Source organism: Triticum aestivum, chromosome 6D, assembly GCF_018294505.1.
Source record: "Triticum aestivum cultivar Chinese Spring chromosome 6D, IWGSC CS RefSeq v2.1, whole genome shotgun sequence".
NCBI classification, from domain to species: Eukaryota; Viridiplantae; Streptophyta; class Magnoliopsida; order Poales; family Poaceae; genus Triticum; species Triticum aestivum.
In genome coordinates, this window is record NC_057811.1 from 23197842 (window position 1) to 23213856 (window position 16015).

Consider the following 16015-nt stretch of genomic DNA (forward strand, 5'->3'; position numbering starts at 1 on the left):
AATTCCAGTCCTCTGTTTCATTACGGACACACACGTCATCATGGACCAAAAAGAAAAGTACGAACTCTCTGTTCTGTGTGTGATCGCCGATTGTGGAATTTGAATAAAACACCTTAATGGATGATGATTTTCATTCTTTTTTGTCCTGTTGGTCTCGAAGATGTCTGTCAGTCTTCAGTGAAACTATAATGAGCTAAATTAGGAAAGATGCTCAGTCATACACAAATCAAGCAAACCACATAGGGATCCGGCTTGCCTGCTCCCTCTCCATGCTCCCATCCGTGCTCCCACTTCATCCTACGGCTGTTCTTTTCCCTTTTTCTTTTCTAATCTAATCACCTCCCCCCTGATTTTCAGGGGGTGGGGCCGGGCCTTATTTTCTTCCAATCAAATCAAGCCACGTATGCGGGAGCACGGATGGGAGCATGGGAAGGGAGCAGGCAAGTCTCGTCCAACCACATAGGAGTAGAAACGCCTCTTGTGCTAGTAGTTGTGATGGCAAACTGCACGGAACCACCACAGCAAGAAGAACTAATATCTCAATAATATGTAGTCCTACATGCATCGACACATCAGCTTATTTTAACTAGGTCTCTATGCTAACTGCCAAGGCATAAGGCACCTTGCCTCGGTCTTCCGCGAAAAAATGAGCTCCAGGCAGATGTTTCATTTCCTCTGGAATCAGCATCGGAAGGGCCGGTTTACTTTAAATTACTGTAGGTGATCCCTGCATTCCGAACACCACAAAGGAAAATAAACCTCCATGAACAGTATTCCTTCTAGATTCCTGCGAAAATCCTACAAACCGAACGCAGCCTAAATCTATAATTAAAAACAATATGGGAAACCAAGTATGCTACAGATGATTTATTTCATATAAAAATATAAAATAAAAAGAATTCAAGACACATAATTATATGTCTAAACTTAACAATGAGCTTACTCAACAGAAGTTTGAACTGGTGATTGAACTGCATCTCCAGTGTACCTAAGGGCAGGCTGATAGAAAAAGCCATCATCATCATGATTTGGAAGATAATCTGAGCATACTTTGAACCTAGTAATGAACACCACCTCATGACAGGAAATTTTAACTACACATGAGTACTTGCTTAGTCAAACACCAAACATTTTCCGAGGAATACTGAAAAAACAAAGGCATGAACCACCAGCTTTGGAAATGAAATTCTTGAAACTAAATTTAAAAAGATAAGATAAAGGCATATAGCTATCCGCAAGCAGAATATTGATAAACTGTACAGTCAAGAAAAGGGACTTAAATCACTGGCTTTAGAATCAGAACTTGGTGAACTCTGGTATATGAATTTGAAGGTCTCTTTGTGTCGTTTTCTTTAGCACAATCCGAGCACAGGAAATTATGTAACTTTTTGGCCTGCTCAATGATCATTCCCATACAGGTTGGATGGAACCTGCACGTGTTCAAAGGTACAAACTAAAGAAACATGTGAATAAGGAAGGTCAACAGTAGCAGAAATACTGAGAAGATGAAAAGAGGGAACGAGTCAATAATTTTACCAACGGTTACCACCATCCTATTAACTTAGTAACCTTTGGAAATGTAAAACATTCTTTTGTGAAGGAACAATAAGCATGTAATGAAGGGAAACTTATACGAATTGAAGGATTTTATCAGCAAGCAAAAGTCTCAGTCCAATTTTGAAGCAAGTAGACAAACCCTGAATATATATTATATATTAAAGTTTAAAGCAGCCTTTTTGGGTTCTTAGTGCTTGGAACCGCATTATTAGATCTCTGAAATAACTTGGAAGATAATGTATCCAGTAAGCAAAAGTATCCTATTTGCACCTTATTGGCAGTCGTTTTCGATGGCCGTGGTGTCCTTGACATGGCCTTGCCTCAATGTAGACCTGACCGTGGAAACTTCTTCTGTGCCTCGCCGGTGCTGGTTGTCTGCAGCTTCTACAACTGAATCTCAGGTCTGCAGCGGAGTAATTTATTAGACCAATCTCATAGAAGAAAATAAATAATTCATCTATAGAAGGCTGTGCTGCTTCCACAAAGTAGTAGTTTTAGTACAAAACAAAAGAAATGTTATGAAGGTGAGTTTTACCTTTAATTGATTTGAACCATGCTGCAGGAACGAAGGTCAGATGAACTTCTATTGCTGCCCGCCACCGAAAACCCTAGCTGTCGCTCAACACCTTAGCTGCACGATACAGGCCGCAACCCTGCCGCCGGCTGACAAAGCCACAATCAGCGCAGCAGTCACACGAAGCCACCCGGAGCTGCCACCAACTCGCTCGCTGCTTCTTCCGCTCCTGATTCCACAAAATGCAGGGAGCAGGGAGAGAAAGAGAGACGGTTTGGGACTCACCTGTGCAGTTGGAGGCCATGAAAATGCGAGCTAATCGCGCACAAACGTGTTGGCCGTCTGGAAGAAGCGGAAGGAGTCCGTGGTGGCTTGCAGCCATGGACAAGGTCGAGCTCAGGAAGAAATAATGTCGGTGGAGGCCGCGTGGGAGGAGGAGCTACACCGGCAGCCCCGCATGAAGAAAAGGGCAGAGCTCGGGGCAGCGAACGGCAGAGCTCACGACAATGAGGGCAAGGGCATGGGAGAGGCGCCAGAGATGGGCGGTGCAAGGGAGAAGAGAGGAAGCGGCGGGGGCAAGATGGAAGGAGGGTCCTAGGGGAAACCCGGGTTAGGTCATGGTCCAGGGCAATGAGGAGTGGAGTCGGCCCCTGGGCTCATGTCCAGGTGGGGATCGATTCGTCCCAATTTTTTCTCTAGCTACAATAGCCGCGGGTCGCTTTCAATGAATAATTTCACGGGAGCAACAAGGCTGCCTAATGACCCTCTCATACTTTATGAGTTAAATTTCTTTCCTCATTTTTCCCGATACACCCATCACCCATGTATTGTCCTCCTCCACCCATCCCATTGTGTCCAGGTGGGGATCGATTCGTCCCGATTTTTTCTCTAGCTACAATAGCCGCGGGTCGCTTTCAATGAATAATTTCATGGGAGAACAAGGCTGCCTAATGACCCTCTCATACTTTATGAGTTAAATTTCTTTCCCAATATCTCCCGATACACCCATCACCCATGTATTGTCCTCCTCCACCCATCCCACTGTGTCTTCTAGTACTAATCTTGTAGACACTAGTCCGTCATCACCTGTAGCTTCCCCACCTCATTCGTTACCTGAGGCTACCTCACCTCGCTCGTAAGCTTAGGCTTCTCCGGTGATTTCCCCTCGTCCTCTTCTTCACCACAATGACTCAATGATGCTTGGCTTTGGATTGCAATTGCAGCCACACGCGGTTGGCACATATCTGGAGTATTGTTTATGGTCTACTGACATCGTCACCGCCACGGTATAGACATCCACATCGCCTGCACCCTCTGCTTCAGTGCCCCTAAGAGAGCTCAACACCTATTCACCAGCTCTCCTTGACGACAATCTAGAAATTGGTGATCACCTCTTCAACATCAGCACTGCCCCAAGGGGGCGACGTTTCCCTTTCCAACTGGTCGATTGGCTGTCAGGCGGCCATTCCGCCTTCGACGCACTGTGGACTCGAGTCAACAATGTTGCTCGCATTTTAGACATATGGAAGGTACACAATGCCCGGGTGTTCAACATGTTATGAGTAATAGTATATTATAGTCATGTGCCCTTTGTATTTTCACATTATACAAGGGGCTTTCTTCATCACATATGTACGTGTTTAGCCTATGGCCACCTTGGAATACAAGTTGCATATTCCTAACATGGTATTAGAGCTAGGTTTTCTTCCTCACACACACAACTCGTGCTCCTCTCTATCGATCTCGATCTAAGTTCCAGATCATTTTTTCTCAGGCTAGTACACCTCGATCAATTTTTCTTGTCATCGCTTCACTGCCTCCAAGTCGGGGTTGTCTCTCCTTTGTCATCCAGGCCTATCCCGTCCCGGAGAATTCCCACAAGTCGCCACTCCTGTCGTGCCCTTATGAGCTCAGTACCTCTCCCTCCATCACGCTCGCAACAGGCTACCTCCCCAACATCTTCAAGAGGTCACGCCTCATCGCCATCTCTAGGAGGCTGACGCCTCACCTCCATCCCAAGGAGGTTGGTGCCAACCGCTCCAGGAAGCCGCGCCTTGCCACCATCTCCAAGAGGTCGGCATCTCCTCGTCTCTCCTTCATCTAGGCCTCTACCGCCTCGGTGAATTCCCACAGGCCGCCGCGCCCGTCATGCACTTCAGAGCTCGGTGCCTCCGCCTCCATCTCTCTCGCCCTTCTGGCCACTTCCGCCACGCTCGCAATCGCAAGGTGCCTCTTCAATATCTTCAGGAGGCCGCGCCTCGTCGCCATGTACAGAAGGTCAGTGCCTCACTACCATCTCCGGGAGGCCGGCGTCCCACTGCTCCAAGAGGCGCGATCTTTGACACGTCCGTTGCTGCAGGTCACAGTCCCAACTCCCTCTTTTGCTACATGCAGCATTTCGCACCCGAACCTTAGACTCGGCAACCCATCCCGCCAATTGGCTTCTTTGGGGACCATGCCCCTACTATGCGCGCCCTATACGCTGCTCTTTGATGCTCTAAGCTCTCTAAGATTGTTCTGTAAAAGAAAACGGTAGAAGAAAAAACAGGCACAATTTGGACAGTCTCTTGTTGTTCGATGATTTCTTAGGGTGTTCCTATGCTTACCCCATCTCACACATGCGTCGTCTATCGGTCTGTCGGTGCTTCGTGTTCCTCACCTATGACGTTGCTACCCCCATGGCTTTTGCAGGCAGTGGTGGTGGCTCCATAGTGACACCTCTCGTGACCTCTGCAGACGGTGATGGTCACTCTACACAGCGTCCCCTCAAGGCTTACGTCGATAGCGTTGTTGCACATCACTCCACCAGCTACGTCTCACAAATGCACCTTCTCATCGCGCTTGGTGCTTTTGTGCTTGCGGTGCCGTCTCCTCCATCGACTTCTACAACCGGTATTTGTCGAACTACACCTCTAGCGGCTCACACAGGTGGTGGAGGCGGCCACTCTTCTGGTGAATCTACGTCAACCATTTCAGTAGTGTCCTTCACCGCGCAAGAGATTGCACAACTTCGATACCTAATTACTGCTTCTGATTCCTCGTCGCCTGATGCTTCTTCGTTGACCTCTTCAGTTGAATCCCTCACGATGCTGGAGATTACGAGACTTCAGTGTGTTAGACCACTTTTTACACAGTTGGGTATATTTCCATGGATCCTTGATACTGGAGCGTATTTTCATATAACTCGTGATTCTTCTAGTTTGTCCTCCATTCATCCCTCTAGATTCTCATGTTCATGTTCTTACTGCTGATGGTACTTCCCTCCCATTCGATAGTCAAGGCACTCTTAGCACTTTGTCTTGTCGTGTTCCTTCTTTATGCTATGAACTCGCTACCCTCGTAGCATATAGACGCCACCAAGACCAAACCCACAGATCACTTTGGCCGTGCCGATGAACTCGCTACCCTCGTAGCATATAGACGCCACCAAGACCAAACCCACAGATCACTTTGGCCGTGCCGATGAACTCGCTACCCTCGTAGCATATAGACGCCACCCATGCAATGTAGATCCACTGACCTACCCATTAACCTGTAACCAATGTCGCTGCCTCGACATACAACCACCGTCTAAAGTCGCCGCTCTAACATCCATAAAGCCTGACTACAAATCAACCTTGCCAACTGGACAATCACGACGGCGAGGGACGTAGCACCACAACGAGGCCTTCAAGAAGGAAACAACGGGCAAGATCGCCATCGTTATCGACGCCAACCATAGTAAGTACAGGGCTTTCACCACCAATGAGCCACACAAAGGATCCCGGACTACATGACGACAACACACATAGGAGAGTGCCTTGCCAATAACAACCAAACACACCCACACAACACAATAGGTACCATGCCCACAACCGTTCACCGTCATGGCGGATGATGTCTTTCTCCTTCCAGCTCCCTCTTCCCATCTTCCCCGCTTCCTTATCGCCATCCCCTCTTCGCTCAGCTCTGGGTCCAAAGACTGACGACATCGGCAGTACACTCCCAACAGCGTTTTCACCCTTTAACCACACCTCCCGTGTACTCTCCACTACACGCCAGTCCGGCAAGGAATCCTTTACCTGGCTGCAAGTTGCTTTGTGTGCTGCCTTGTTCCTACATCCCGTGCTCCCATGAAGGTTGTCCCAATAGCCACAAGCTCAGGCACCACCACTGGCGGAGCACGGCAGTTGGCACCGTCTCCGTCTTACGCGAGGACGCAAAGCACCCAGGAGCACGACGCTACCTGTCGCCAAGGCCAGGGACGCCCAGCAAGGGAACGTGGAATGCGGAATCAAGTCCGTGACACACAACCCACAAACAGGGGAAGGATGCCAAGTCGGGTCGGCAAGAAATGGAAAATGCAAGAGAGGTACGTGGAAGCAATGAAAACACTGTCAGGAGCAGCACCCCCTTGCCATCCTCTGTCTTTTCTTCACTTTAACTTGAGAATAGGAACCCTGCTGAGTTGCTCGTCCCAGTTTTCCCTCGTGGTATTCTATAAGACACTATTCCACAGGCCAAAATGCTATTATTAGAAATGTCCAAAAAGTATCATATAAGTTCGCTACCACGAGGTTGAGCACTTAACTCATTTCTAGGCTAGAAGCACATCTTTCTATGGATCCTTCATACCGGAGCGTCTTTTCATATGACTCATGATTATTCCGGTTTGTCCTCCATTCAAACCTATAGATTCTCATGTTCATGTTCTTACTGCTGATGATATTTCCATCCCATTCGATAGTCGAGGCACTATTAGCACTTTGTCTTGTCATGTTCCTTCGTTTGCTCATTTTAGGTGGTTAGATTAGGATCGCCACACGGGTTCCCTACTTTGTGTTGGCCCTCGGCGTAGTGACTCCCAGGACCTCCGGGAGCTTGTCTGACTTCACCTGCCATGCTGACACCGCCGCTAGTCTCTTCGGCTCTTCGCCTCTGTTTCCTCGACTACCGTCTCTATGTTGCAACACCGATGGTCACTTGTATGGCTCTCGTCCCTCATCTTTAGTTTGACGTGGTTTTCTTGGATCTGTCTTGGGTGTTGTGTCTTTAAACTGTCAAGTTTGTCAGCTTGGTAAACAGGTTCAGTTACTTCATCCTCATAGCGAGACGGTGTATCAACATCCTTTCGATCTTGTTCACTCTAATGTTCGGGTTCTAGCTTCCTTTGCCTCGATAGGAGGCCATCGCTACTATATTATCTTTATAGATGATTACTCTCGACATACATGGATATATTTTATATCTTCTTGTAATGGGATCTTATCTATCTGTAAGAAGTTTATCGCCATGGTTCATACCCAGTTTTCCACTCCTATCAGTGTCTTCGGTGAAGATTCTACTCATGAGTATTTCTCTCATATGATGTGCGGATTCCTTGCTGAGCAAGGCACACTTGCTCAATTGACCAACCATCAGGAGAAGCAAATACAAGGGGTACACTAATTACTAAGACTGAGGACAAAGCAACCCTAGGATTTCTCTGCTCCCAGTGCTTAATACGAAAAGCTCGACTCTCCTGGTGCTCATGCTCAAACTGGTGTTGATGAGCGAAGCATGATCACTTTCTTGAGGCAGCTCGTGAGTTGATGAGTCTCATCCTTTCTATCCACGTCCATCCTCCCATTGACGATATTTATTTCCTCACTTCTCCAGATATACCTATCACACCACCCCTCCCACCGTGTCTTCCTGTACTAGTGTTGAGATCCCATGCCATCGTCACCCGTGGCTTCCTCACCTTGTTCATTACCTGAGACTGCCTCAAACCTCTCTCGTCCCTTGAGGCTTCCCTTTGATTCCCCCTCATCCTCTTCTTACCGCATTGGTCGTCAACGTGTTGTGGATTCTTCTAATGCGCCATCTCCCTCGAATACCATGACTAATTCTGTTGGTAACGCACCGCCTCCAACTCAACCTATAGCTTCTGTGCTCGCCCGCTTCCTTCTATTGACCTCTATGGTTATTCTAGCGCCACTCTTCTTGAGACGACTTCTTACCATAACGCTGTCGGAAATGCCTTTCTTAATTGAATGAAGTGATATACATACTAAATGGGCAAGCAAGACATACTAGGACAAGCAACCTTGCAGCATCCATGGCATCCGTACCGGCCCTCCATGTTGTATGAACAATTGTAGTGATATAAAATTAGTGTCAAAAGAGAGCAGCACGCCACAACCAGATATTCGGAATTTCATCATCCTGGAAACACGGCCACACGACAACTAAACTAGCAGGAGTAGGAAGGCATCCTTGGAAATAAAACAGTACCAACATGAGTTGAGGATGCGAGTGCATATCATGGATGGTACATAGACCACATATATGCAGTCCGAATTTCATGGAGGCAAGCAGGGAACAAATTAAGTGGTGATACTACATCCCGAAACTAACAAGACTGCTCCATGTGTGTAGTGGGAAACTACATACATATGTGCATATATATATTCAGGTGTGCTGCCTAGTTGTTGAGTGCGAAGAAGTGTTTCAGACTTTGAGTGGGATGGGAATCAACATGAACATGACCTATATATATTCTATCAGTTGCTGCTCAAGGACATATATTCAGCAGGTTTCTATCAGGCAGGCAGCAAGGCAGAGAAACGAACAAACAAACAAAGAGTAGCACCATCATTATGCAAGGGCGTACCTGTAGCAGCCTAACCAGACATAGCCATGGCACAATGGCCAAGTCGAGCTCAGAGCAACCACTGGAGGTGAGGAGAGGAGCTCACCATAGCTGTTTCTGTAGCCGCTGCCGCCGTCGCACCGAAGCGAAGCAGCACCGAGGTGCCTGGCACGATGAACCCCTTGTCACGTCTGCCTCGGTGATGGTCTTGTACCGAATCGAATCCTGCTGCATAAGGGCAATAAATAATCTTGAGGTCAATCGAAAAACAAAACAAGAAATGATGGACTTGAGATTGGAGAAAACATGGGGTGACCTAGTTGAGGTAAGGTACAGCAACAGCGACCTAGTTGAGGTAATAAATATAAGCATTCTATGCAAATAGGAGGCAGAAAGACACCTTGACAATAACCAACTTGTTTGTCAATACACGCATACACAGCTAGGAATGAGTGATTTTCTTTCTTCTCACAGAAGCGTATCAATCGGTCAGTGCACAGAACATCATAAACTGAAACTCATACAAGAAGAATTCCTTAGCAGAGATAAGAAAATCAGCTCATGTTCATATAAGAACTAAATCCCTGTACATCAACATGGTCTGCTAATGTGCAGAACACATTTGCAATACAAAGGATTGCTAGTAATCATGTTATATGCATATACAATTAGAGCAATGGCAACTGGCTCAATGGCCCAGTTAGACATCCTAAACCCAGCAGAGCAACATAACCAACTAGATTAGAGCAGTAGCAACCAGATGACCAATGCTCAATTATGAGATGATTCACATGATCCCCAGCACATCACAGGAACCATAGCATCCATCGTGAACAAAAGACAGCAGCATGCGTGCCCTTCCTGTCTCGAAGACATCTCCAACTAAGGTGTGTCTAGATCTCGCCCCGCATCTACCCCATGGTGGGCCGGCCCTGTATGGTTTGATCGCTGGGGTTTTCGGTGGAGGTCTGGTCACTGGTATAGTATACCTATCTGATCGCTAGTTAGTTCTCAAAAAGAAGAAAGTTATGATCGCCAGTTTGAATTCTGAAAAAGAAACGATCACTAGTTGGTTGTAGCCATCGTACACTTCACTGTTTTTTTTTTCGTTTCCACTTTTAAGATATACTAGCAAAAGAGACTGCATTGCAACGGGTACTAAATAAATAAATACAATTCCAGTACTTTCGAGTGAAGCAGATCCGTTATGCATAACAAAGTAAGGTTTGTGTTAAATCTTATGGCCAGCAAGGCCCTTAATATATTAACCATGCACATAACTTATCACTTTGACATTACAATATTGCCCCTTTATGTGTAGCATGATTGGGATCTGGAAACTTCCACGAATCGTATTTTTGAAGCAGTTCAATGGTATTCAGTTATTCACACATGTGCATCCCCTGTGAAGATGTCATGTGTAACTTTGTATATTTTGTTTCCTGGTATTTACATGGACATCCAAACAATCAAGTTTCTTCTCTTTTGAATTTAACCATAAGATATGTTCAAGGATAGCTATATAAGTTTGTAGACCTACCCAGATCGGCCATAAAAACCCCTTTCCGATCATGTGCCCTACTGTAGATGAGAACTTCCACATGTAGGATTTCATTACAGGAACCAACATTTAAGCACTGAGCGGTACTGTTTGGACCCAAAAAAATACTATTTTACTAAAGTGTAATAGCAAGTAGCAACTACTTACCAAGGACAATTGTCAGACATATGTTCAATGCATCATGTCTACAATGCATGATAGGAATAGTGATCCAGTCGCTCCCACTTTCACTTGCCATCCTTGCTAATAGAATATGTTGAAAGAGCAATCGTCCCATCATTGCTTGAATCCAAGAGAACATCCATCTCTCCTTCCAAATCCTCCTGCATTATCACCAGAGTACAATCAAAACACTCTATCAGCTCATCAAGAGCATAGCAGAGCACCACGATTTGAATAGGCACATGACACTCGTCAAATTAATCAGAACCGATAATAATCGGATAATTGTGCGGACATGTTCCTAAATCTGAAAGTTGCATGTGACACCAGATCATCCCATCACCAATCAGGAGCACGAGAGTGACAGAAAACAGAGAGATGCAGCGTATTCAATTATTCATTTATAGAAGCAAGCTCGAACTGGTCTTGCAGTCGGTAGGACACCTGCACATAGAAGATACTATGGGCATGGAGGCCTTTCTCTCTTTGTCCAAATAAAATCTGCAATTCCTTTCTTTCCAAATCTACCAGACTGCATAAGAGGCAAGATCGATCTTCTTATATGCAATCATCTCGATCTAATAAGTTCTTGCTTAAGACATATAAATCTTGCAAATAAAGCACGCGTCATCAGTATAATTCTCCAGGAGCTGATAAAAGGATAAGCATACTCATAGAAAATAATTTATCTATTTGTGTGGAGCACTACAAGACACTCCACACACATGGTGGTATAATTATTCAGGAACTGATAGCAGGAGAAGCATACTTAGAGAAATTAATTAATCTATTTGTGTGGAGCATGCTAAAACATACAGGATAGGCAGGTTCTTGTGGATACCATAATATGAACAGGCAGTCAGCAAGTTTTTAATATTCCATGGCAAGGCAATGACTTATGATGTACTCTCTTGGTTTCCTCTCCCTACGGATATATGCTACTGTGACAACAACATTGCATAAAACAGCTCTGCCTAGTGCCTACACAGTCAGGGTCCAATTCCTTCTCTCATATTCTTCACTTACACGAGACAGCAAAAGGAAAGATCACTTTAACAGGGTCTAGGCACAAATATTTGAAGTAGAACATATACAACAACGAAAATTGATGGTGTGCACTGCACAACAGAAGACACAATTACCTGTAGTAAATCGAACAGAAACGCAGAATACTGGCTTCTTTCACTGGCCAAGTAATTTTTTTGGGGACTGGTACTGCTTAATTTGGATGTAGCTTATGCAGATATGTTGGCAATGAGACAAATCTGCAGTTCAGAACAGAAAGGTAAATTTCTGAAGTTCAGTGCCATGTTCAGAACAGAAAGACAAATCAAATCTGCTTAATTTGGATGTTCATCCTTTCCAAATCTGCAATTCCCTTCTCTCCAAATCTACCAGACTAATTAATTTAAAAAAAAAAACAAAGAAAACAAAACCCTAGAAAACATGTTGCTTGTGCCGCTTGTCGTGGAAGAGAAGGGAGGCTCAAGATGCGGCCTGTGCCGCTGCCGTGGAAGAGACGGGGGTTCACCGGCTGAGGAACGGAGCACCCTGAGCGAGCGTTCGAGGAGGAAAGGGACCTGCGCCATTGGTGGCCGTGGAAGAGGAGGGACGAGCTCTATCGCAGCCGCGCGCCGAAGGATCACCGATGCGCCCCTTCGCGCTGGAATCCGAAATTCCCCGCCGGCAGATTGGATTGAGGAAGAGTAAGAAGGTGAGAGGGGAGGCGGGAGCAGCGGCGTTCATCTCTGCTCGCTCGCCGGCCGCCAGAGGAGTTGCGCCGCGGCGGGGAGAGAAGGGTGGATCGATTTGGGGCCGGTTTCGTTGAGCGTTTCGGCCTCGATGGGCCGTCGGTGACTCTTGGGCCGTCGTTTCTCTGGTCCTGGTCTAGGAAAAAATTGGATTTTCCTAACCAAATGACCCCTCTCGTGGCTATTAACTCCACATGACCCCTTTGAATTTTGCTTTGAATTAATAAAGTGTGGGCATTCCTCAAAAGAGGGAAAAATTGGATTTTCTCAACAACAAAAATGGATTTTCTATAAAAAAGGAAAAAATTGGAACATAATTGGCTAAAAAAATCGGTTGAATTCCACACACACACAAAAAAAAAACGATGCCGGACCTTGTTTTAGGGTTTACTACTCCGCCGGCAATCTCGATCTCTGGTGAGAGTTTATCACCATCGTTTTTTTCTCGCACTAGTTGATCCAGAGAGTGGCTATCGCCTCCTCTCATGGAAGGGGCGTCAAGTTCTTCACGGGCGATGGGGAAGAAAGCGGTGGAGGGGAACTTGGATGAGCTGACAAAGCACTTGGAGTTGCAGGATGATGAGCTAGATGACATAGTGGTGGGAACTACAGCTGGCCAAACGGGTCGGGCCAACCAGGCCAGCCCGCGAGCACGCCGGCACGGCCCGCCATGGCCCATGGGCCAGGCACGAGACGGGTTCAACGGGTCGTGCCCGGCACACGGCATGCCTTGGGCCGTGCCTGGCCTGGAGGCCGGGCACGCGGGCCAGCACGACACGACCCGTTCATTATATACATGTAAAATACAACCCAACAGGCTGAAAATGTGCAGCCCAACATGCCAGCCCGTTTAGTAAATAGGTTGTGTTTGGGCCTAGAGGCGCATCACGTGGGCCTGCATGTCACAGCCCGCTTACTAAATGTGCCTCGGTGGCCGTGTCGTGCCAGGCACGTTTATAGTGCATCGGGCCGGGCCGGCCTGTTTGGCTAGGTTTGATGGGAAGAGAGGATGTCAAGAATTTTGGATGTGTTTGGTAGGGTGCATGAGGGCAAAAGTTCCCAATCTAATCCACTTTTGCTTGTTTGGTAAGGTGCATGGGCTCACCTAGGCTATTCCCATCCGATGCAAAAAAGGGCTCTTATGTGATAGCCTGTCTTATTAGGGATGATAGACTACTCATATCAATAAGGAATTCCTTCTTTTTTGGGAGCCTATTCGGAAAGAACTCCAAAGTTAAGTGTGCTCAGCTTGGAGTAATCCCCGGATGGGTGACCAGTCTAGATCCCGCCAGGAGTAACGATCACCGGCAGGTGTGTCCGGGGTGTTACACCTTAGCCATGCTCATCTCATGCACCTGCATTGACGTAGCCATGCTGACCAGACCCTCGTCGCCACCCACCAGACCACGTCTAGATATGTTTAAATTTCTAAAAAGTATTCATAATTTCAAATTTTGTTTCATTTTTCAAAAACTATTCAGAATTTAAAAAAATTACATTTTCAAAAAGTTTAGAATTTTAAATTTTGTTTAAATTTAGGAAAATGTTCAGAATTTCAAAATTGTTTAAATTTTAAAAAATGTTCAGAATTTCAAATTTTTTTAAAATTTTCAACAAATGTTCAGAATTTCAAATTATATTTATATTTCCAAAAAATGTTTAGCATTTCAATTTTTTTAAATGTTTCGAAATTCAAAATTTGTTTAAATGTTCAAAATATGTTTAGAATTTTAAATTTTTAAATTTAATAATTTTTCAATTTTGTTTAAATTAAAAAAGTTTAGAATTTCAAATATGTTCAAATTTCAAAAAGTGCTCAGAATTTTAAAATTTATTTAAATTTTCAAAAATGTTTAGGATTTCTAGTTTGGTTTAGATTTCCAATAAAATTTCATAATTTCAAAGTATGTTTAATTTTTTCATGCTTTTTCAATTGTGTTCACCATTCAAAAAAATATTCAGAATTCAAAATTGTTCAGCATGTCTATACACATGTAGGCTGCCAAAAAAAGTTTCAGCTAAGCATGTCTCAGCGCATACACCGCTGCCAAACAACAACAAATGAATGGACTCGGCATGTATGAAAGGAGAACAACTAGGCTAGATCCATACATACTACCAAACACACCGTCTCGGTCGCTTGATCATAGACCGGCCGTTCAGTCCTACTACGATGTTCAAGACCCTCAAGCACTCCCTTTGGTCCTTTTTTGTTTGCATATAAGTTTTGTCTATAGTCAAGAGGTATCTTTAATTTAACCAAACTTATAGAAAAAAGTATCGACATTCACCATACTAAATCAATATCATTAGGTTCATTATGGAGTGTAGTTTCATATTATATTTGGTATTGTAGATGTTGATATTTTTTAATATAAATTTGGTCAATTTTGTGCAAAGCTTGACTTAACACAAATCTTACATGCAGAGTAAAAAGGACCAAAGAGAGTACGTTTGGGTATTACACAAACCCCGAAGTATTGCGAAGCAGGAGCCTCGGGATTGGAAGAAAGTGGTACGTGGTGGTCCTTTGCTCTTCAAGGGATACAACCTAATTGTGGAAGACTACGATGGACACACTGAACCGACCACGACCAACTTCGATGGACTATATGTGTGCGCGTAAATTCACAAGATTGTATCTTTACCATCATGAGAGTGTCGTGCATCAACTAGCGAGAAGAATTGGGAAGGTTCGTGATGGCTCTATTTTTAGAGCTCTTTTGTTGCATGTTCTCTTCATATATCATGTCTCACTGAACCAAATAGTTGTCCATTATGCATTTTTACTAATATTTACACTTTTCCTTATGAGCATTGCACATTTAGTATTTTATTTAGTTTTAATTAGTTTCCTTCTTTTTCTTGTGTCTATAGGTGTTTTGGAGCAACCTAGGAACAAACACGATGAAAGGACCAAGGATGGGTTTAATATGGAGTCACCTAGGGGTGAGACTTAGCCATTCCGTGTAGGAGATATGCCCTAGAGGCAATAATAAATGATATTATTTATCTCCAAGTTCATGATTATACTTATGCTCCATGCTATAACTGCTGTGGTTCCCGAGCCCGTATATCCATAAAGGCTCTGGGGAAAACCCATGTGCACGTGTGGAATAATAAACGATAAAATGTATTCCTAGTCATGCCTCTTAGACTAGCTCAAGTATTGCATGACGATTATGTTTTCCCAATCAAGGGCATGTCTATGCCAGCAATTTTGAGGGCACAATGTTAGAAGAACATTTGTGTTGAATCGACCCGAATTGATGTTATGCTATGAGATACATTCGTCACAAGTTTAATGATACATAACACAGAGATGGTTAACGTTTGCATGATTCCTTAGACCATGAGAGTATCGAGTTTCTTCATTCTTGCTTCATGAACTTTGGGGTTTGTTAAACGTCATCCGTAAATGGGTGGCTATTACGGCGGCTTACGGGTTCATGGAAAAGTATGTCAAGTAACTTGATAGCTCAAGATTGGGATTTGCTCCTCCGATGATGGAGAGATATTCTCGGGCCTTCTCGGTGTTACGGTATCCATAATCGTCTAGCTAGACACCTTGTGATTTGATCATTGGGATGCCGGAACACGGAAACGAGAAAAGAGAACAAAACCGGTAACGAGGTAACATGCATGGTGGACAAATTGTTCATCCACGGGGATGCAATAAATCTCACCTCGGGTGTCTGTGACATATCGCGAAGCAACAGGAATAACTCACTGCAACTGGAGGTTCACTCGAATATTCATTCGTGTGGGTATAGGGGTCAATATGGGTGTCCATGGCTCCGATGTTGATCATTGATCGGAAGGGGTTCCGGGTCATGTCTATACTTCACCGAACCTAT

The 16015-nt window shown here is 44.8% G+C and overlaps 1 long non-coding RNA gene across 7 annotated transcripts; it reads right to left on the reverse strand.

The window, feature by feature from the left end:
* Nucleotides 1-524: 524 nt before the first annotated feature.
* LOC123143180 (uncharacterized) lies at nucleotides 525-12219 on the reverse strand. 7 transcript variants are annotated; one of them, XR_006470711.1, is made up of 5 exons: nucleotides 11988-12219; nucleotides 11550-11672; nucleotides 10393-10568; nucleotides 2093-8912; nucleotides 525-1960 (listed from the first exon to the last, which is right to left on the reverse strand). It is a non-coding gene; the product is annotated as an uncharacterized lncRNA (long non-coding RNA). The 7 variants fall into 7 exon arrangements; XR_006470712.1 differs by having other exon boundaries at nucleotides 11939-12219; XR_006470714.1 differs by having other exon boundaries at nucleotides 525-1430; nucleotides 1828-1960; nucleotides 11550-12219.
* Between the last annotated feature and the right edge of the window lie 3796 nt (nucleotides 12220-16015).